The following is a 24,420-nucleotide window of genomic DNA, read 5'->3' on the forward strand; positions in this document are numbered from 1 at the left end:
TATGATATGGGCCATGAGGGATCTTAGGGCCAAAATTGGGGTCTTACAATGAGTGAACAGTGAGACTGAGAGGAGGTTGAGTATACAAAAAGTTGAAGAAAAGCTCTTTGAATTATATATGATTTAAGCAAGGAATTAAAGTGATAACTCAATAACAATTGGTGTCTGTCATTGGTTTGGTAAGTATAAAGTTTTTGAGGAAGATGACAATTATGAACGAGTTCCTTAAAGATAAGCAATAGTACATGCGATGAAACAATTAATGAATATCTCAGAGGTATATACTTTGATGATAATGATGAAGAACTAATTAATATATTTGATGTTGTTTTCAGTGCATATGTGAGTCAAACTAATAAAACACATAATGTTGAGGGTGTTACGACCACCAATGAACCACCACCACCACGTGGCTTTATTACATAAAAGATGGAAAAACATTTTATAGAAGATAAGTACATAACTGATAAATTTGGCAATGCAATATAGGATGTTAGTGGTGTAGATAATTCTACTCTAATTATATATAATGAAGAATATGTCATGATTAAGAATTTTAAATTTAATATTTGAATGGAATTCTCCTGACTGAGGAATTTCAAAGACGAAATACGCAAGCATTACATGTTTCCAAAAGAATGCTATGATGTATAGGGTGGTATGCAAGCATAAAAAGAAGTGTGACTATATTGTCTTGTGTAGTAGAGTAGTAAGAATAACAACGTTAAGCATGAATAAATTATCTTTCTATCGCAAATAAGGAATAGTATTCATCAATACAAATATCACGATATATTGGGTTGAACAAGTAAATTTTTGACAAACTCAATAATAATACCAAGATGATGTTAACCGAGGTGGTGACACATATAAGAATAATGTATGTAATTGAGATCCCTAATTATGGGATATTTAAGGCAAGATAAAATGCAGGAAATTTTTCAAGAAATTGAAACCTACTTTATATAGTATATGAGTATTATAAACACGTAGTGTGTAAAATAAAGAAGTAATAATAACTGATAGGTTTACGACAACTTGCACCTGTGGCCTAATGGATAAGGCGTTTGACTTCTAATCAAGCGATTGTGGGTTCAAGTCCCACCAGGTGTGGATAATATTAGTTCTCTCTCTCTTTTTATATATATATATTTATAGATATATATAACTTTATGGTGTGCCAATTACATCAACGCCATTGTATTTTTTTTTTAGAGACATTGAAGATGACTTTTGTTTTGTTTCTTGTGAATGCTAAAAAGGGTCAACAGGTCTCACATAAGTGGTGACATTTGTGAGAATATGTTGTTTTGTAAATCCTTAAAACCGTTACCCATTTTGGTCTTGTATAATGTTAGTGAGAGATCATTTCATGGACATTAGATCCACTTGTTCACTATGTGATGCATGTCTTTTGGGAGATACTATTGGATTTGTTAGATAGATCTAACGATCTCTTTTCCAAATTCCCCGATAAGCATCATGGAATATAAAAAAATTGGACTTTGACTCAAACAAAAACAAATTTCATTAGTAGGAATATCTCAATAGATATAAATTATAAATAAGAATTAAAAAAATCACAACCAATTGATTTGAATACTTATATAAACTATAATTTAGAAAGTGTTAAGTTTTATGACAACCGACACTTTTACTTTATTTTTGATTTTGTTGTCACTTTAAAAGTTGACTTGATAGTATGATTATTCAAATATAAGTTTAATAGTATAAAATAAATTGAATATATATATGTAAAAATTATTAGTTTAATTGATACTAACTGGCGCCTTAGACCTACTTGGCCATCTCAACTTATTGTGATATTTTCGAAGAATGTTTGAAATAGTTTGTGTAATATGCATGCAGTGGTTGTGTTAATCTTTATGTATTATTCCAGTTTTATTTTTTTGTACCTGTGATAAGCTAAGTAAGTGGTCTTTAGGAATCTCATGACTGCAAAGTGATGATTTGACCTAACTTTGTCAATCAATATATATAATTTTAGTCTCTCTTAAAGAGCCTCAATCTTCTGCCTATAGTGGTGTTTATATACATTGTTTCATTAGAGTTAGGTAGATAGTTATTTTTTTATATTGTTTCATTACACATACAAAAAGTTAAGTTTGAGTTTCTTCTGGAATAAGAAATGTTTTACTTTTAGGGTTGGGGATACTAGAGTCTGTGAATTAAAAAAGTGTCGACTAAAACAATTTATAGAAGTTAGAAAAATAGTAACAATGTTAAAACTTAGAGATTCGGCTAAAAGAAAGAGAAAAAAAGAAAGTCAAAATTCTAAGTACACATCAGTTAATACAAAAAGAAGAATATGTAAGAATAGTGTAAAAATAAGAGGATAGTATGTACTTAACTCCAAGGAATTAAACATATTCGCCAAATATATCCCACCTTGGCATAAGTCAAGTTACAACCTATGAAAAAACTCAAAAGCATGTTTTCGAATAAAAAAGTGAGAAATTTTTAGAATTCTTAAAAATTCAAAAGTTTGATGTTAATTGTATGTGAATGAGTGTTTACCATATTGCTTCAACATGAGTGAACGGTGAGATTGAGAGGAGGTTGAGTATTCAAAAAGTTGAAGAAAAGCTCTTTGAATTATATATGATTTAAGCAAGGAATTAAAGTGATAACTCAATAACAATTGGTGTCTGTAATTGGTTTGGTAACTATAAAGTTTTTGAGGAAGATGACAATTATGAACGAGTTCCTTGAAGATAAGCAATAGTACATGCGATGAAACAATTAATGAATATCTCAGAGGTATATACTTTGATGATTGTGATGAAGAACTAATTAATATATTTGATGTTGTTTTCAGTGCATATCTGAGTCAAACTAATAAAACACATAATGTTGAGGGTGTTACGACCACCAATGAACCACCACCACCACGTGGCTTTATTACATAAAAGATGGAAAAACATTTTATAGAAGATAAGTACATAACTGATAAATTTGGCAATGCAATATAGGATGTTAGTGGTGTAGATAATTCTACTCTAATTATATATAATGAAGAGTATGTCATGATTAAGAATTTTAAATTTAATATTTGAATGGAATTCTCCTGACTGAGGAATTTCAAAGACGAAATACGCAAGCATTACATGTTTCCAAAAGAATGCTATGATGTATAGGGTGGTATGCAAGCATAAAAAGAAGTGTGACTATATTGTCTTGTGTAGTAGAGTAGTAAGAATAACAACGTTAAGCATGAATAAATTATCTTTCTATCGCAAATAAGGAATAGTATTTATCAATACAAATATCACGATATATTGGGTTGAACAAGTAACTTTTTGACAAACTCAATAATAAGACCAAGATGATGTTAACCGAGGTGGTGACACATATAAGAATAATGTATGTAATTGAGATCCCTAATTATAGGATATTTAAGGCAAGATAAAATGCAGGAAATTTTTCAAGAAATTGAAACCTACTTTATATAGTATATGAGTATTATAAACAGGTAGTGTGTAAAATAAAGAAGTAATAATAACTGATAGGTTTTCGACAACTTGCACCTGTGGCCTAATGGATAAGGCGTTTGACTTCTAATCAAGCGATTGTGGGTTCGAGTCCCACCAGGTGTGGATAATATTAGTTCTCTCTCTCTTTTTATATATATATTTATAGATATATATAACTTTATGGTGTGCCAATTACATCAACGCCATTATATTTTTTTTTAGAGACATTGAAGATGACTTTTGTTTTGTTTCTTGTGAATGCTAAAAAGGGTCAACAGGTCTCACATAAGTGGTGACATTTGTGAGAATATGTTGTTTTGTAAATCCTTAAAACCGTTACCCATTTTGGTCTTGTATAATGTTAGTGAGAGATCATCTCGTGGACATTAGATCTCTCTCTCTTTTTATATATATATTTATAGATATATATAACTTTATGGTGTGCCAATTACATCAACGCCATTATATTTTTTTTTAGAGACATTGAAGATGACTTTTGTTTTGTTTCTTGTGAATGCTAAAAAGGGTCAACAGGTCTCACATAAGTGGTGACATTTGTGAGAATATGTTGTTTTGTAAATCCTTAAAACCGTTACCCATTTTGGTCTTGTATAATGTTAGTGAGAGATCATCTCGTGGACATTAGATCCACTTGTTCACTATGTGATGCATGTTTTTTGGGAGATACTATAGGATCTGTTAGATGGATCTAACGATCTCTTTTCCAAATTCCCCGATAAGCATCATGGAATATAAAAAAATTGGACTTTGACTCAAACAAAAACAAATTTCATTAGCAGGAATATCTCAATAGATATAAATTATAAATAAGAATTAAAAAAATCACAACCAGTTGATTTGAATACTTATATAAACTATAATTTAGAAAGTGTTAAGTTTTATGACAACCGACACTTTTACTTTATTTTTGATTTTGTTGTCACTTTAAAAGTTGACTTGATAGTATGATTATTCAAATATAAGTTTAATAGTAAAAAATAAATTGAATATATATGTAAAAAGTATTAGTTTAATTGATACTAACAGGCGCCTTAGACCTACTTGGCCATCTCAACTTATTGTGATATTTTCGAAGAATGTTTGAAATAGTTTATGTAATATGCATGCAGTGGTTGTGTTAATCTTTATGTATCATTCCAGTTTTATTTTTTTGTACCTGTGATAAGCTAAGTAAGTGGTCTTTAGGAATCTCATGTGTGCAAAGTGATGATTTGACCTAACTTTATCAATCAATATATATAATTTTAGTCCCTCTTAAAGAGCCTCAATCTTCTGCCTATAGTGGTGTTTATATACATTGTTTCATTAGAGTTAGGTAGATAGTTATTTTTTTATATTGTTAGCATGCGTTCTTCCAGCAACTTGTACTTATCATCTCTTGGAGAGTACTGTTCATTCTCATAATCTTCATCGGCATCCTCCTGGCTGAAAGGATCAGCATTCTCCTCTTCTGAATCTGTCCCCTCTTCTTGATCCTTCGGAATCCTAATCTTGACTCATGTGGCCTGTCCTTTAAGCCTTCTTCCCGGGTTAATGTAACTCACAGGTTTCTTGTCGTTCTTCTGTTCGAGCAAGAGAGCCTTCAGTTCCTCCTGCCCCTTGGATAAGCTTAAGATCATCTCCTGGAATTGAGCATTCTGAGCCTGGAGATCCTTGACAGTTTGTTCGAGGTCCATTTTTCTGTTTGGAGGAAAACCGTGAGAACATTGATCCCTTTAGAGTACCTGTTATGCAATGTTATGTTATGCTATGCAATGTATGAAATGTTTTCAAGGACTTTTGGAATTTAACTTTGCATAAACTACCAAAAAGGAAACTTTTTTTTTTTTTTTTTTTTTTTTTTTTTTACAAAATAGAGCAAAGTTAAATCCCTAAGTCCTTGAAATGGTTAGTATAATGCCATGATGTTATGATGTTATGATGTTATGATGTTATGATGTTATGATGTTATGTAAATAACAAGCACAAGCAAATCACACAATAATCATTCCTAAGTTTTAAGGCTTGCATGAGTTCCATAGGTAAGTACCCTCCCCTCTGAAGTTTGGTTGGTTCAACCTGTCCTAGAATAGTAACCGGGTTCTAGAAGGATCTCAAATCATTGACCTTTCTTTAAGTCCACTTCAATGCAACACCAAGTGGTTGACCAAAGCTTCCCTAAAGTCCAATCTCAAAGAGTGTAGTATCGAGTATCAACCAACCCCAGTCGGAACCGAAGCCAGTTATCTCACTACTTTCTAATGGCTAGGATGAGTCAATTAGGGTTCTAAAGGTCTGGTTAATGCTTTGATGACACAACGCGAATGCCAAATTTTTCGTCAAGTAAACATGAGGAACATCAGGACATCCAAAGTGTCACATTAACCGTAGCCATCATTTTAACCATTCCAGTATACGCCGGATAGTCGCGATGATCTATTGCTACTTACCTAAGGTACACTAGATCCGGGTGTAGGATCTTTCACTCAAAAACTCCCTTAAAAGAAGGAACAATTTGAAAACATAAATGATTTTTTAAGGTGACCTCTCTTTATTTCCCCAGCAGAGTCGCCAGTTCTGTCATACGGTGAACTGACCTTAGGTGTTTTTGCTTTGGAAAGCAAATGTCGCGGTTAGCAAGAGTCGCCACCGACTTTTCTTTTATCCAATAAGGAAAGGTGGAAAAGAACAGGAAAGACCTTAATTTAGATTCTTAGGTTCGGGAGGTACATTATACAAAGGGAAGGTGTTAGCACCCTTTGTATCCATGGTTATCCATGGGCTCTTAATTGCTCAATCATTTATGTTTTTCTAGTTTGAAAAAGTGGTTGAGAAATGTGTAGGAACTGTTTTGAAAAAAGGAGAATTTAACTTTGTAATGATTCTTGCATGAATGTATACAAAGTGGTTATCTCATTTAATTTTGAAAGTCGTTTAGAAAAATATAACTCGGCAATGATCCTAGTACGAATGTATGCCAAGTGGTGATTTTCCAAAAAAAGATGTTTTGAAATGTGTGAGGTGTGAAAAGTACTTTAGGTTATGAATAAGCAATTAAGAGGTATACCTATCCAAGGTCTTTACGGGCATTTCCTATCCTTATGAGGGTAAAACTGTCCTTACTATTGAGAAGTAAGTAGTCTTATCCTTTGGATGTAAAAGGGTCATCGTAGGGTCATCGATTGGTCATTGAAGGCAACCGTTGTGAGGATACCTTAGCATTCGAAGGGACTATCATCATTTGACCATAGGCTACACCGAACGGTCATCGAGGGATAAAGGCAACATTCGAGGGACTATGATGATTTAACCGAAGGATCTTTGCTAAGTGTATCCCCATATTCGCGGGACATGACCATAATACCGTAATCGGAGGGTAACAAAGAGAGGTCCAAGATCACTTATTTAAAGGCAAAGCTTTACAATTAATTAGATAGCCGTAATCAATTAGGTAATTAGGTCCACATTAAAATCGATGAAATCAATACATTAAAATTAATTAGGCAATTAGGATGAATCTCCACATTAAAATTAAGTAATTCAGAATCCATCTCCATAAGGGTATCCCACACATAAGGTGGAATACCTAGCCGGCCGTTTCCTCGAGAATATGTAAGCCTTTACACAATTCAGCACACGGGTTAGAGCATCGAGATAAAGTACAATTGAAAATTGCACCACAACACAACAGTCATAAAGTCAGGCCAAATAATGCAGAATTATAATGAATCTTGATCAGATAAACATAAGGTAGAACAACAAAGGAACAAAACAGCCACTGTCCCGTTCGCCCCTGCTTCGCCTAGAGAAGGCTTAGCGAGGGCTTGCTCCAGGCTCGCTTAGCGATGTGCTAGCGAGCGGCGACGGATTTTAAGTTGACAGCAGCATGATCTCCAGAACCCTGAACTTCATAGCATTTAATTACAGGAATAGCATGGACAAACATTCAGGATATTCAGGCATACTTAAATTCATACATGAAATCAAATTACCTATCCGAAAATTTAATCATGATGCCTTATATATGTAAAGATTATCGATTAAAAGCATAAAACATTAGTGATACGCAAACCTGTTTGTAACTGAGCTTGGTATCGAATGGAGTTGGGCGGCGGTAACTTCGGTGCGGAAGAGCGGCCTTCAGGGTTTCTTTACTCGGAATTCTCTAAGTTGATCTCCAGGGTTTCTATGCCAGGGTTTCCGTCCGTCTTCCTCTGTTCATTTTCGTGACTGAAGCTTGGCTATTTATAATGCTCTTGTTGTGACCTAATGGGCTCAGAGTGAAGCCCGAAAATTTTGATGTTCGCAAGCTTTGCTAGGCGAAGGAGTTGCTCGCCTAGCGAGCAAGCTAGTTTGGGCTTTTTCCTGGATTGGGTGCTTCGCTGGGCGAGTGGCATAACGAAGGGTTCGCTAGGCGAAGGAATTGCTCGCCTAGCGAGGAAGCTAATTTGGGCCTTTTTTTCCTTTAAGGTCAATGCCCTGCAGAATAAGTTGGAGTGCTTCGAGAGATGTTTTGCAAGATTAATGGGCAAATTTTGGGGTATGACAGCTGCCCCTGTTCAATATTCTTGAACCGAGAGAGTTAGGATGGCAAGTATGCCATTCGTGGTCTGGAGGTGGAAGATTATTGAACACTAGAATGCCCCAAAAATTTGCACTCGTCCATTAGTCTTGATGGAGATGGGCTTAAAGATGCCATCCAGGAAGTTTGATGATGAGAGCTTCAGATTGTGTCGTACGTTAGACGATATCTGAAGACATGGGTGTCATACCGGGTCGTACGTTAGACCGTATAGTGGGTTACCCATTGGGCTGTCGACTTCGCTGGGGAGTCGGAGTGTGTAATATACTGCTGGGGATAAGGGATCAGAATGGATCATACGCTAGATCGTATCTGAATTACGGATGAGCCGTCTGTTAGGCGGGGGACTTCACTGCGGATGAGAGATCAGAATGGATCGTGCGCTAGATCGTATCTGAGTTGCAGAATGAGCCGTCCATTAGGCTGTATCTGAGGATGGAAGGTCAGAATGGATCGTACGCTAGATCGTATCTGAGTAGCAGAAAGAGCCGTCCGTTAGGCTGAATCTGATAATGAAAGGGGTAGTCGTACGCTAGACTACGCTTCAGAAATGTACCGTACGCTAGGTAGCATCTGAGGACTTGAAGGTCTAACTGGGTCGTACATTAGACCGTATTTGAGCAGAATGAGCCGTCCGTTAGGCTGAATCTGATTGTGAAGGGGGTAGTCGCACGCTAGACTACATGTCAGAATGTACCATACACTAGGTAGCATCTGAGGGAATGAACATCCAAATGGGTCGTACGCTAGACCGTCTCTGAGAAGAATGAGCCATCCGTTAGGCTGAATCCGATGATAAAAGGGGGTAGTCGTACGCTAGACTACACTTCAGAAATGTACCGTACGCTAGGTAGCATCTGAGCAGCAGAATGAGTCGTCCGTTAGGCTGAATCTGATTATGAAGGGAGGTAGTCATACGCTAGACTACACTTCAGAAATGTACTGTACGCTAGGTAGCATCTGAGCAGCAGAATGAGCCGTCCGTTAGGCTGCATCTGATTATGAAGGGAGGTAGTCATACGCTAGACTACACTTCAGAAATGTACCGTACGCTAGGTAGTATCAGAGGATTTGAAGGTCAGAATGGATCGTACGTTAGATCGCATCTGAGTTGAAGGAGTCACATGTTGAGCTGAATCAGAATGAACCGTACGTTAGGCTGTATCCGATAATATTTGTTGTGTTTGTAGCAAATGTCTTGACTGTAATCAATAGGAGTATCCGTTTGACTGGATCTTTACTTTGACTGTATCAGGAGGATGATTAACCTGAAAAATAAAGTTAGCTTCATGCTATGTCATGATGCATGAGATGTTTTATGTTTCTGAAACTAAATGCGAACAATGTATGCATGTGTATGCTGTGAAATGATGTAATGAATGAATTATGCGTCTGAAAATACATGCGAACATTGTATGCATGTATATGATATGGAATGATGTAATGAATGCACTATGCATCTGAAACGTTCTTCCAGGGGACTCTACTGGGGAAATAAATCTCAGTCTTCTGGTCGGAGATATTTGTATTGATGACCCTTTCTTAGCTGAGGATACTTGATTTCCGCCTGATGGTGGAAATATCCAACAGAGCCTGGCTGGGGATAGAAGAGATGACCAATTTGTCTAGTGATGCCAATTTCTTCTGGGGAATAACTGGCTTAGCCGGGGAATAGAATTAGCAATCGGACTTGGAACGCATGATCAGACCTTCTCCTCAATCCTGAAGTCTTTTAGTAATCGCTATTGCTATTTTATGCATGTATTTTTGGTAAACATCAATCATATTCAAATGCATATATTAATCCAAATTAAATCAATGGACGTTTATGCAAACAAAACAGAAAAAGTAAAAACAAAGTATCTTTTTGGAAATGACATCGTATTGATTTTGAAAGAGGGCCTATAAACAGGCAATTTGTGTACATGGAGACAGAAATCCTAGTAAGAGGAAATTGTCAGGCAAACAAAGAGAAAGCTATGCAGAAAAAGTCCTATCGATTCTAATTCCACTACTGTCATTATGTCTTCAAGCATCTCATCTCCTGCTGTCGGATAGAAGTGATTGGCTTGTTCAGTCCCTTGAACTTGGCTGAAGCTGACTGAGAACGGGACATAGTCATACGCTTTAATCCCTAATTTTTGCCTGGACCGCCTTTTCAGGTTTTCAGTCCACCAGGATACCCTTTTTTGCCCAAGCCGCCTTTTCAGGTTTTCGACTTGCCGGGTGTACATTTTTATATGTTTATCCCTAATTTTTGCCCGAACCCTTTTGGTTCGCCGGGATGCCCCTACTTTTGCCTAGGTATGTCGACCTAGCGGGTCTCTTTTATGCGTAGTATTTTTTAACTATGTCCGCGTTTACTGGATGCGGGAAATCTTCGTCATCCATTGTAGCAAGCATCATGGCTCCACTAGAGAATAATTTCTTAATTACAAATGGCCCTTCGTATGTGGGAATCCATTTGCCTCTGGGATCACCTTGTGGTAGAATGATACGCTTGATCACCAAGTTGCCAATTTGATACACCTGTCTCTTGACTCTTTTGTTAAATGCCTGGGTCATGCGCTTCTGATATATCTGCCCATGACAAACAGCCGCGAGTCTCTTTTCATCAATCAAATTTATCTGATCGAGTCGAGTCTGAATCCATTCATCCTCATCTAAGTCCGCCTCTTTCATGATTCTTAGAGAGGGGATCTGAATTTCCACTGGTAAAACGGCTTCCATTCCGTAGACTAAAGAGAACGGAGTTTCCCCTGTCGAAGTGCGTATTGAGGTGCGATAACCATGGAGAGCAAACGGTAACATCTCATGCCAGTCTTTGTATGTTACTGTTATCTTTTGTATGAGTAGTCTCCACGGTGCCGTTCATCCTTGGCCGGTACGGAGAAGAGTTATGGTTTTTTTTTACTTTGAACTGCGTGCAGAGTTCAGTTTAGTACCATTATCAGTGATAACTCTCTCAGGAGACAGCAGGTTTCTCAAGTAGATATTTGATAGAATCCATCTTAGAAGTCAATAAAGTGGTATGATTCAACATATACTGTCTTAGTCGGCGAGCAGCCCAAGCCAAAGCACAACAAGCTTTCTCGAGTTGTGAGTATCTTGTTTCACAGTCGGTACCTTTTGCTAAGGCAGTGTATGACATGCTCTTTTCGACCAGACTCGTCATGTTGCCCCAGCACACCCTATTGAATTTTCTAACACGGTCAAATACATGATTAGAGGTCTTCCTTCAACTGGTGGCATCGGAATTGGAGGTTCTTGGAGATATTTCCTGATTTTGTCATTCATCATTCCATACCATCTCTTGATTTTTCCTTTTTAGTAATTTGAAGATGGGTTTGCAGGTAGCAGTCAAGTGTGGAATGAATCGGGCAATGTAATTCAAGTGTCCCAAGAAACCTCTGACTTCTTTCTTGTCTATTTCAGTACCCAGATTTACAATTTCAATTGATTCCTCATGCGGCTGTATGGTCTTTTCTTCTTGTAGTACCAGTCTGGCAAGTTCTCCAGGGACTTCACAATCTTCCTCACTTCCATCCTCAGCTTGGTAGATCGGATTTTCAAAGTCATAATGAACAGTAGCAGAACTATTATCAACGGGATCCAGAGTGCAATTCGTTACGTGAGTGTGTGCAAGAAAACATAGCTTGTTTGAAAAATGACAGGAAAGATAAAGAGCGCAATATTTGAATGCAAAAAGTCCATTGATTTATTGAATGTAAATATGCTTATGAGAATGACAAAACCCTTGAAAAATTAGCTATTGTGCCCCGGGTATAGACACAATGCTTTGAAACACAAAAATAGCAATAACAATTACTCCTGACTAAAGAAAATCGGGATAGTGTCTTCAGCCTTCCAATTATTGAGTCTGTCACCAATTATTGGGAAAACCCAGCTATCCAAGTCACAATTGTTATCAGCATCTTCCACAGCATTGACAGTCTTGTCAAGATTAGGCAGAGGAGCAGTGATGACATTAGGAGTTTCCGGAGGATCAGAGGTAGCCGCCTGTATCTTTCCGCTTCGAATGCCGCTTTCAACATGTTCACCTGTCAATATAAGTTCAGTGAAACCCGATGAGGCAATTCTCAATAGATGGCTGTAGAATGGGTCGGTCAGTGTGCTCATGAACATGTCCACTAATTCTCGATCGGTCATAGGGGGTTTGACTCTGCCAGCCAAATCTCTCCATTTCTGAGCATATTCTTTGAAGCTTTCTTTAGATCCCATAGTCATATTCTGCAACTGTAGCCGAGTAGGCGCCAATTCAGAATTGTACTGGTAGTGCTTGTAGAAAGCTGTCGCTAAATCAGTCCAGGTGCGGATGTCAGAGCTCTCGAGTTGATAGTACCATTCCAACTGTGTGCCAACCAGACTCTCTTGGAAGAAATGGATCCATAGCTTCTTGTTAGTGGTATACGGCTGAATCTTCCTCACATAAGCTCTCAGATGCATTTGAGGACAAGATGCCCCATCATACTTAGTGAAAGCGGGGACCTTGAATTTGCGGGGAATGACCACATCGGAGACTAGACCCAAGCTTTCGAAATCCAGACCGGGCACCTTCTGACCCTCCATAGCTAGCATGCGTTCTTCCAGCAACTTGTACTTATCATCTCTTGGAGAGTACTGTTCATTCTCATAATCTTCATCGTCATCCTCCTGGCTGAAAGGATCAGCATTCTCCTCTTCTGAATCTGTCCCCTCTTCTTGATCCTTCGGAATCCTAATCTTGACTCCTGTGGCCTGTCCTTTAAGCCTTCTTCCCGGGTTAATGTAACTCACAGGTTTCATGTCCTTCTTTTGTTCGAGCAAGAGAGCCTTCAGTTCCTCCTGCCCCTTGGATAAGCTTAAGATCATCTCCTGGAATTGAGCATTCTGAGCTTGGAGATCCTTGACAGTTTGTTCGAGGTCCATTTTTCTGTTTGGAGGAAAACCGTGAGAACATTGATCCCTTTAGAGTACCTGTTATGCAATGTTATGTTATGCTATGCAATGTATGAAATGTTTTCAAGGACTTTTGGAATTTAACTTTGCATAAACTACCAAAAAGGAAACTTTTTTTTTTTTTTTTTTTTTTTTTTTTACAAAATAGAGCAAAGTTAAATCCCTAAGTCCTTGAAATGGTTAGTATAATGCCATGATGTTATGATGTTATGATGTTATGATGTTATGTAAATAACAAGCACAAGCAAATCACACAATAATCATTCCTAAGTTTTAAGGCTTGCATGAGTTCCATAGGTAAGTACCCTCCCCTCTGAAGTTTGGTTGGTTCAACCTGTCCTAGAATAGTAACCGGGTTCTAGAAGGATCTCAAATCATTGACCTTTCTTTAAGTCCACTTCAATGCAACACCAAGTGGTTGACCAAAGCTTCCCTAAAGTCCAATCTCAAAGAGTGTAGTATCGAGTATCAACCAACCCCAGTCGGAACCGAAGCCAGTTATCTCACTACTTTCTAATGGCTAGGATGAGTCAATTAGGGTTCTAAAGGTCTGGTTAATGCTTTGATGACACAACGCGAATGCCAAATTTTTCCTCAAGTAAACATGAGGAACATCAGGACATCCAAAGTGTCACATTAACCGTAGCCATCATTTTAACCATTCCAGTATACGCCGGATAGTCGCGATGATCTATTGCTGCTTACCTAAGGTACACTAGATCCGGGTGTAGGATCTTTCACTCAAAAACTCCCTTAAAAGAAGGAACAATTTGAAAACATAAATGATTTTTTAAGGTGGCCTCTCTTTATTTCCCCAGCAGAGTCGCCAGTTCTGTCATACGGTGAACTGACCTTAGGTGTTTTTGCTTTGGAAAGCAAATGTCGCGGTTAGCAAGAGTCGCCACCGACTTTTCTTTTATCCAATAAGGAAAGGTGGAAAAGAACAGGAAAGACCTTAATTTAGATTCTTAGGTTCGGGAGGTACATTATACAAAGGGAAGGTGTTAGCACCCTTTGTATCCATGGTTATCCATGGGCTCTTAATTGCTCAATCATTTATGTTTTTCTAGTTTGAAAAAGTGGTTGAGAAATGTGTAGGAACTGTTTTGAAAAAAGGAGAATTTAACTTTGTAATGATTCTTGCATGAATGTATACAAAGTGGTTATCTCATTTAATTTTGAAAGTCGTTTAGAAAAATATAACTCGGCAATGATCCTAGTACGAATGTATGCCAAGTGGTGATTTTCCAAAAAAAGATGTTTTGAAATGTGTGAGGTGTGAAAAGTACTTTAGGTTATGAATAAGCAATTAAGAGGTATACCTATCCAAGGTCTTTACGGGCATTTCCTATCCTTATGAGGGTAAAACTGTCCTTACTATTGAGAAGTAAGTAGTCTTATCCTTTGGATGTAAAAGGGTCATCGTAGGGTCATCGATTGGTCATTGAAGGCAACAGTTGTGAGGATACCTTAGCATTCGAAGGGACTATCATCATTTGACCGTAGGCTACACCGAAGGGTCATCGAGGGATAAAGGCAACATTCGAGGGACTATGATGATTTAACCGAAGGGTCTTTGCTAAGTGTATCCCCATATTCGCGGGACATGACCATAATACCGTAATCGGAGAGTAACAAAGAGAGGTCCAAGATCACTTATTTAAAGGCAAAGCTTTACAATTAATTAGATAGCCGTAATCAATTAGGTAATTAGGTCCACATTAAAATCGATGAAATCAATACATTAAAATTAATTAGGCAATTAGGATGAATCTCCCCATTAAAATTAAGTAATTCAGAATCCATCTCCATAAGGGTATCCCACACATAAGGTGGAATACCTAGCCGGCCGTTTCCTCGAGAATATGTAAGCCTTTACACAATTCAGCACACGGGTTAGAGCATCGAGATAAAGTACAATTGAAAATTGCACCACAACACAACAGTCATAAAGTCAGGCCAAATAATGCAGAATTATAATGAATCTTGATCAGATAAACATAAGGTAGAACAGCAAAGGAACAAAACAGCCACTGTCCCGTTCGCCCCTGCTTCGCCTAGCGAAGGCTTAGCGAGGGCTCGCTCCAGACTCGCTTAGCGATGTGCTAGCGAGCGGCGACGGATTTTGAGTTGACAGCAGCATGATCTCCGGAACCCTGAACTTCATAGCATTTAATTACAGGAATAGCATGGACAAACATTCAGGATATTCAGGCATACTTAAATTCATACATGAAATCAAATTACCTATCCGAAAATTTAATCATGATGCCTTATATATGTAAAGATTATCGATTAAAAGCATAAAACATTAGTGATACGCAAACCTGTTTGTAACTCAGCTTGGTATCGGATGGAGTTGGGCGGCGGTAACTTCGGTGCGGAAGAGCGGCCTTCAGGGTTTCTTTACTCGGAATTCTCTAAGTTGATCTCCAGGGTTTCTATGCCAGGGTTTCCGTCCGTCTTCCTCTGTTCATTTTCGTGACTGAAGCTTGGCTATTTATAATGCTCTTGTTGTGACCTAATTGGCTCAGAGTGAAGCCCGAAAATTCTGATGTTCGCAAGCTTTGCTAGGCGAAGGAGTTGCTCGCCTAGCGAGCAAGCTAGTTTGGGCTTTTTCTTGGATTGGGTGCTTCGCTGGGCGAGTGGCATAACGAAGGGTTCGCTAGGCGAAGGAATTGCTCGCCTAGCGAGGAAGCTAATTTGGGCCTTTTTTTCCTTTAAGGTCAATGCCTTGCAGAATAAGTTGGAGTGCTTCGAGAGATGTTTTGCAAGATTAATGGGCAAATTTTGGGGTATGACAACATGCAAAAAGTTAAGTTTGAGTTTCTTCTGGAATGAGAAATGTTTTACTTTTAGGGTTAGGGATACTAGAGTCTGTGAATTAAAAAAGTGTCGACTAAAACAATTTATAGAAGTTAGAAAAATTGTAACAATGTTAAAACTTAGAGATTCGGCTAAAAGAAAGAGAAAAAAAGAAAGTCAAAATTCTAAGTACACATCAGTTAATACAAAAAGAAGAATATGTAAGAATAGTGTAAAAATAAGAGGATAGTATGTACTTAACTCCAAGGAATTAAACATATTCGCCAAATATATCCCACCTTGGCATAAGTCAAGTTACAACCTGTGAAAAAACTCAAAAAGCATGTTTTCGAATAAAAAAGTGAAAAATTTTTAGAATTCTTAAAAATTCAAAAGTTTGATGTTAATTGTATGTGAATGAGTGTTTACCATATTGCTTCAACATGAGTGAACGGTGAGATTGAGAGGAGGTTGAGTATACAAAAAGTTGAAGAAAAGCTCTTTGAATTATATATGATTTAAGCAAGGAATTAAAGTGATAACTCAATAACAATTGGTGTCTGTAATTGGTTTGGTAACTATAAAGTTTTTGAGGAAGATGACAATTATGAACGAGTTCCTGGAAGATAAGCAATAGTACATGCGATGAAACAATTAATGAATATCTCAGAGGTATATACTTTGATGATAGTGATGAAGAACTAATTAATATATTTGATGTTGTTTTCAGTGCATATGTGAGTCAAACTAATAAAACACATAATGTTGAGGGTGTTACGACCACCAATGAACCACCACCACCACGTGGCTTTATTACATAAAAGATGGAAAAACATTTTATAGAAGATAAGTACATAACTGATAAATTTGGCAATGCAATATAGGATGTTAGTGGTGTAGATAATTCTACTCTAATTATATATAATGAAGAATATGTCATGATTAAGAATTTTAAATTTAATATTTGAATGGAATTCTCCTGACTGAGGAATTTCAAAGACGAAATACGCAAGCATTACATGTTTCCAAAAGAATGCTATGATGTATAGGGTGGTATGCAAGCATAAAAAGAAGTGTGACTATATTGTCTTGTGTAGTAGAGTAGTAAGAATAACAACGTTAAGCATGAATAAATTATCTTTCTATCGCAAATAAGGAATAGTATTCATCAATACAAATATCACGATATATTGGGTTGAACAAGTAAATTTTTGACAAACTCAATAATAATACCAAGATGATGTTAACCGAGGTGGTGACACATATAAGAATAATGTATGTAATTGAGATCCCTAATTATAGGATATTTAAGGCAAGATAAAATGCAGGAAATTTTTCAAGAAATTGAAACCTACTTTATATAGTATATGAGTATTATAAACAGGTAGTGTGTAAAATAAAGAAGTAATAATAACTGATAGGTTTTCGACAACTTGCACCTGTGGCCTAATGGATAAGGCGTTTGACTTCTAATCAAGCGATTGCGGGTTCGAGTCCCACCAGGTGTGGATAATATTAGTTCTCTCTCTCTTTTTATATATATATTTATAGATATATATATAACTTTATGGTGTGCCAATTACATCAACGCCATTATATTTTTTTTAGAGACATTGAAGATGACTTTTGTTTTGTTTCTTGTGAATGCTAAAAAGGGTCAACAGGTCTCACATAAGTGGTGACATTTGTGAGAATATGTTGTTTTGTAAATCCTTAAAACCGTTACCCATTTTGGTCTTGTATAATGTTAGTGAGAGATCATTTCATGGACATTAGATCCACTTGTTCACTATGTGATGCATGTCTTTTGAGAGATACTATAGGATCTGTTAGATGGATCTAACGATCTCTTTTCCAAATTCCCCGATAAGCATCATGGAATATAAAAAAATTGGACTTTGACTCAAACAAAAACAAATTTCATTAGTAGGAATATCTCAATAGATATAAATTATAAATAAGAATTAAAAAAATCACAACCAATTGATTTGAATACTTATATAAACTATAATTTAGAAAGTGTTAAGATTTATGACAACCGACACTTTTACTTTATTTTTGATTTTGTTGTCACTTTAAAAGTTGACTTGATAGTATGATTATTCAAATATAAGTTTAATAGTAAAAAATAAATTGAATATATATGTAAAAAGTATTAGTTTAATTGATACTAACTGGCGCCTTAGACCTACTTGGCCATCTCAACTTATTGTGATATTTTCGAAGAATGTTTGAAATAGTTTGTGTAATATGCATGCAGTGGTTGTGTTAATCTTTATGTATCATTCCAGTTTTATTTTTTTGTACCTGTGATAAGCTAAGTAAGTGGTCTTTAGGAATCTCATGTGTGCAAAGTGATGATTTGACCTAACTTTATCAATCAATATATATAATTTTAGTCCCTCTTAAAGAGCCTCAATCTTCTGCCTATAGTGGTGTTTATATACATTGTTTCATTAGAGTTAGGTAGATAGTTCTTTTTTTATTTTGTTTCATTACACATGCAAAAAGTTAAGTTTGAGTTTCTTCTGGAATAAGAAATGTTTTACTTTTAGGGTTAGGGATACTAGAGTCTGTGAATTAAAAAAGTGTCAACTAAAACAATTTATAGAAGTTAGAAAAATTGTAACAATGTTAAAACTTAGAGATTCGGCTAAAAGAAAGAGAAAAAAAGAAAGTCAAAATTCTAAGTACACATCAGTTAATACAAAAAGAAGAATATGTAAGAATAGTGTAAAAATAAGAGGATAGTATGTACTTAACTCCAAGGAATTAAACATATTCGCCAAATATATCCCACCTTGGCATAAGTCAAGTTACAACCTGTGAAAAAACTCAAAAGCATGTTTTCGAATAAAAAAGTGAGAAATTTTTAGAATTCTTAAAAATTCAAAAGTTTGATGTTAATTGTATGTGAATGAGTGTTTACCATATTGCTTCAACATGAGTGAACGGTGAGATTGAGAGGAGGTTGAGTATACAAAAAGTTGAAGAAAAGCTCTTTGAATTATATATGATTTAAGCAAGGAATTAAAGTGATAACTCAATAACAATTGGTGTATGTCATTGGTTTGGTAAGTATAAAGTTTTTGAGGAAGATGACAATTATGAACGAGTTCCTTGAAGATAAGCAATAGTACATGCGATGAAACAATTAATGAATATCTCAGAGGTATATAGTTTGATGATAGTGATGAAGAACTAATTAATATATTTGATGTTGTTTTCAGTGCATATGTGAGTCAAACTAATAAAACACATAATGTTGAGGGTGTTACGACCACCAATGAACCACCACCACCACGTGGCTTTATTACATAAAAGATGGAAAAACATTTTATAGAAGATAAGTACATAACTGATAAATTTGGCAATGCAATATAGGATGTTAGTGGTGTAGATAATTCTACTCTAATTATATATAATGAAGAATATGTCATGATTAAGAATTTTAAATTTAATATTTGAATGGAATTCTCCTGACTGAGGAATTTCAAAGACGAAATACGCAAGCATTACATGTTTCTAAAAGAATGCTATGATGTATAGGGTGGTATGCAAGCATAAAAAGAAGTGTGACTATATTGTCTTGTGTAGTAGAGTAGTAAGAATAACAACGTTAAGCATGAATAAATTATCTTTCTATCGCAAATAAGGAATAGTATTCATCAATACAAATATCACGATATATTGGGTTGAACAAGTAAATTTTTGACAAACTCAATAATAATACCAAGATGATGTTAACCGAGGTGGTGACACATATAAGAATAATGTATGTAATTGAGATCCCTAATTATGGGATATTTAAGGCAAAATAAAATGCTGGAAATTTTTCAAGAAATTGAAACCTACTTTATATAGTATATGAGTATTATAAACAGGTAGTGTGTAAAATAAAGAAGTAAGAATAATTGATAGGTTTTTGACAACTTGCACCTGTGGCCTAATGGATAAGGCGTTTGACTTCTAATAAACCGATTGTGGGTTCGAGTCCCACGAGGTGTGTATAATATTAGTTCTCTCTCTCTAGATATATATAACTTTATGGTGTGCCAATTACATCAACGCCATTGTATTTTTATTTTGTTTTACTTAAATTTACTATAGACTTTCCTATGAATTTGACATGATTCGAACTAACTTTATCAATCAATATATATATAATTTTAGTCTCTCTTAAAGAGCCTCAATCTTCTGCCTATAGTGGTGTTTATATACATTGTTTCATTAGAGTTAGGTAGATAGTTATTTTTTTATATTGTTTCATTACACATGCAAAAAGTTAAGTTTGAGTTTCTTCTGGAATAAGAAATGTTTTACTTTTAGGGTTGGGGATACTAGAGTCTGTGAATTAAAAAAGTGTCGACTAAAACAATTTATAGAAGTTAGAAAAATTGTAACAATGTTAAAACTTAGAGATTCGGCTAAAAGAAAGAGAAAAAAAGAAATTCAAAATTCTAAGTACACATCAGTTAATACAAAAAGAAGAATATGTAAGAATAGTGTAAAAATAAGAGGATAGTTTGTACTTAACTCCAAGGAATTAAACATATTCGCCAAATATATCCCAACTTGGCATAAGTCAAGTTACAACCTGTGAAAAAACTCAAAAGCATGTTTTTGAATAAAAAAGTGAGAAATTTTTAGAATTCTTAAAAATTCAAAAGTTTGATGTTAATTGTATGTGAATGAGTGTTTACCATATTGCTTCAACATGAGTGAACGGTGAGATTGAGAGGAGGTTGAGTATACAAAAACTTGAAGAAAAGCTCTTTGAATTATATATGATTTAAGCAAGGAATTAAAGTGATAACTCAATAAAAATTGGTATCTGTCATTGGTTTGGTAAGTATAAAGTTTTTGAGGAAGATGACAATTATGAACGAGTTCCTTAAAGATAAGCAATAGTACATGCGATGAAACAATTAATGAATATCTCAGAGGTATATACTTTGATGATAGTGATGAAGAACTAATTAATATATTTGATGTTGTTTTCAGTGCATATGTGAGTCAAACTAATAAAACACATAATGTTGAGGGTGTTACGACCACCAATGAACCACCACAACCACGTGGCTTTATTACCTAAAAGATGGAAAAACATTTTATAGAAGATAAGTACATAACTGATAAATTTGGCAATGCAATATAGGATGTTAGTGGTGTAGATAATTCTACTCTAATTATATATAATGAAGAATATGTCATGATTAAGAATTTTAAATTTAATATTTGAATGGAATTCTCCTGACTGAGGAATTTCAAAGACGAAATACGCAAGCATTACATGTTTCCAAAAGAATGCTATGATGTATAGGGTGGTATGCAAGCATAAAAAGAAGTGTGACTATATTGTCTTGTGTAGTAGAGTAGTAAGAATAACAACGTTAAGCATGAATAAATTATCTTTCTATCGCAAATAAGGAATAGTATTCATCAATACAAATATCACGATATATTGGGTTGAACAAGTAAATTTTTGACAAACTCAATAATAATACCAAGATGATGTTAACCGAGGTGGTGACACATATAAGAATAATGTATGTAATTGAGATCCCTAATTATGGGATATTTAAGGCAAGATAAAATGCTGGAAATTTTTCAAGAAATTGAAACCTACTTTATATAGTATATGAGTATTATAAACAGGTAGTGTGTAAAATAAAGAAGTAAGAATAATTGATAGGTTTTTGACAACTTGCACCTGTGGCCTAATGGATAAGGCGTTTGACTTCTAATGAAGCGATTGTGGATTTGAGTCCCACTAGGTGTGTATAATATTAGTTCTCTCTCTAGATATATATAACTTTATGGTGTGCCAATTACATCAACGCCATTGTATTTTTGTTTTGTTTTACTTAAATTTACTATAGACTTTCCTATGAATTTGACATGATTTGAACTAACTTTATCAATCAATATATATTTAATTTTTCCTATGAATTTGACATGATTTGAACTAACTTTATCAATCAATATATATATAATTTTAGTCTCTCTTAAAGAGCCTCAATCTTCTGCCTATAGTGGTGTTTATATACATTGTTTCATTAGAGTTAGGTAGATAGTTATTTTTTTATATTGTTTCATTACACATGCAAAAAGTTAAGTTTGAGTTTCTTCTGGAATAAGAAATGTTTTACTTTTAGGGTTGGGGATACTAGAGTCTGTGAATTAAAAAAGTGTCGACTAAAACAATTTATAGAAGTTAGAAAAATTGTAACAATGTTAAAACTTAGAGATTCGGCTAAAAGAAAGAGAAAAAAAGAAATTCAAAATTCTAAGTACACATCAGTTAATACAAAAAGAAGAATATGTAAGAATAGTGTAAAAATAAGAGGATAGTATGTACTTAACTCCAAGGAATTAAACATATTCGCCAAATATATCCCACCTTGGTATAAGTCAAGTTACAACCTGTGAAAAAACTCAAAAGCATGTTTTCGAATAAAAAAGTGAGAAATTTTTAGAATTCTTAAAAATTCAAAAGTTTGATGTTAATTGTATGTGAATGAGTGTTTACCATATTGCTTCAACATGAGTGAACGGTGAGATTGAGAGGAGGTTGAGTATACAAAAACTTGAAGAAAAGCTCTTTGAATTATATATGATTTAAGCAAGGAATTAAAGTGATAACTCAATAAAAATTGGTGTCTGTCATTGGTTTGGTAAGTATAAAGTTTTTGAGGAAGATGACAATTATGAACGAGTTCCTTAAAGATAAGCAATAGTACATGCGATGAAACAATTATTGAATATCTCAGAGGTATATACTTTGATGATAGTGATGAAGAACTAATTAATATATTTGATGTTGTTTTCAGTGCATATGTGAGTCAAACTAATAAAACACATAATGTTGAGGGTATTACGACCACCAATGAACCACCACAACCACGTGGCTTTATTACCTAAAAGATGGAAAAACATTTTATAGAAGATAAGTACATAACTGATAAATTTGGCAATGCAATATAGGATGTTAGTGGTGTAGATAATTCTACTCTAATTATATATAATGAAGAATATGTCATGATTAAGAATTTTAAATTTAATATTTGAATGGAATTCTCCTGACTGAGGAATTTCAAAGACGAAATACGCAAGCATTACATGTTTCCAAAAGAATGCTATGATGTATAGGGTGGTATGCAAGCATAAAAAGAAGTGTGACTATATTGTCTTGTGTAGTAGAGTAGTAAGAATAACAACGTTAAGCATGAATAAATTATCTTTCTATCGCAAATAAGGAATAGTATTCATCAATACAAATATCACGATATATTAGGTTGAACAAGTAAATTTTTGACAAACTCAATAATAATACCAAGATGATGTTAACCGAGGTGGTGACACATATAAGAATAATGTATGTAATTGAGATCCCTAATTATGGGATATTTAAGGCAAGATAAAATGTTGGAAATTTTTCAAGAAATTGAAACCTACTTTATATAGTATATGAGTATTATAAACAGGTAGTGTGTAAAATAAAGAAGTAAGAATAATTGATAGGTTTTTGAAAACTTGCACCTATGGCCTAATGGATAAGGCGTTTGACTTCTAATGAAGCGATTGTGGGTTCGAGTCCCACCAGGTGTGTATAATATTAGTTCTCTCTCTAGATATATATAACTTTATGGTGTGCCAATTACATCAACGCCATTGTATTTTTGTTTTGTTTTACTTAAATTTACTATAGACTTTCCTATGAATTTGACATGATTTGAACTAACTTTATCAATCAATATATATATAATTTTTCCTATGAATTTGACATGATTCGAACTAACTTTATCAATCAATATATATATAATTTTAGTCTCTCTTAAAGAGCCTCAATCTTCTGCCTATAGTGGTGTTTATATACATTGTTTCATTAGAGTTAGGTAGATAGTTATTTTTTATATTGTTTCATTACACATGCAAAAAGTTAAGTTTGAGTTTCTTCTGGAATAAGAAATGTTTTACTTTTAGGGTTGGGGATACTAGAGTCTGTGAATTAAAAAAGTGTCGACTAAAACAATTTATAGAAGTTAGAAAAATTGTAACAATGTTAAAACTTAGAGATTCGGCTAAAAGAAAGAGAAAAAAAGAAATTCAAAATTCTAAGTACACATCAGTTAATACAAAAAGAAGAATATGTAAGAATAGTGTAAAAATAAGAGGATAGTATGTACTTAACTCCAAGGAATTAAACATATTCGCCAAATATATCCCACCTTGGCATAAGTCAAGTTACAACCTGTGAAAAAACTCAAAAGCATGTTTTTGAATAAAAAAGTGAGAAATTTTTAGAATTCTTAAAAATTCAAAAGTTTGATGTTAATTGTATGTGAATGAGTGTTTACCATATTGCTTCAACATGAGTGAACGGTGAGATTGAGAGGAGGTTGAGTATACAAAAACTTGAAGAAAAGCTCTTTGAATTATATATGATTTAAGCAAGGAATTAAAGTGATAACTCAATAAAAATTGGTGTCTGTCATTGGTTTGGTAAGTATAAAGTTTTTGAGGAAGATGACAATTATGAACGAGTTCCTTAAAGATAAGCAATAGTACATGCGATGA

At 34.8% G+C, this 24,420-nt stretch overlaps 3 non-coding genes across 3 annotated transcripts; all 3 read left to right on the forward strand.

The window, feature by feature from the left end:
* The first annotated feature begins 1,040 nt into the window (after window positions 1-1,040).
* Window positions 1,041-1,113, forward strand: TRNAR-UCU (transfer RNA arginine (anticodon UCU)). The gene has a single exon. It is a non-coding gene; the product is annotated as a tRNA-Arg (tRNA).
* Window positions 1,114-3,544: 2,431 nt separating this feature from the next.
* Window positions 3,545-3,617, forward strand: TRNAR-UCU (transfer RNA arginine (anticodon UCU)). Its single transcript has one exon. It is a non-coding gene; the product is annotated as a tRNA-Arg (tRNA).
* Window positions 3,618-17,275: 13,658 nt separating this feature from the next.
* Window positions 17,276-17,348, forward strand: TRNAR-UCU (transfer RNA arginine (anticodon UCU)). The gene has a single exon. It is a non-coding gene; the product is annotated as a tRNA-Arg (tRNA).
* The last annotated feature ends 7,072 nt before the right edge of the window (window positions 17,349-24,420 follow it).

The sequence above is a fragment of the Lathyrus oleraceus genome, chromosome 2, assembly GCF_024323335.1.
Source record: "Lathyrus oleraceus cultivar Zhongwan6 chromosome 2, CAAS_Psat_ZW6_1.0, whole genome shotgun sequence".
NCBI lineage: Eukaryota > Viridiplantae > Streptophyta > Magnoliopsida > Fabales > Fabaceae > Lathyrus > Lathyrus oleraceus.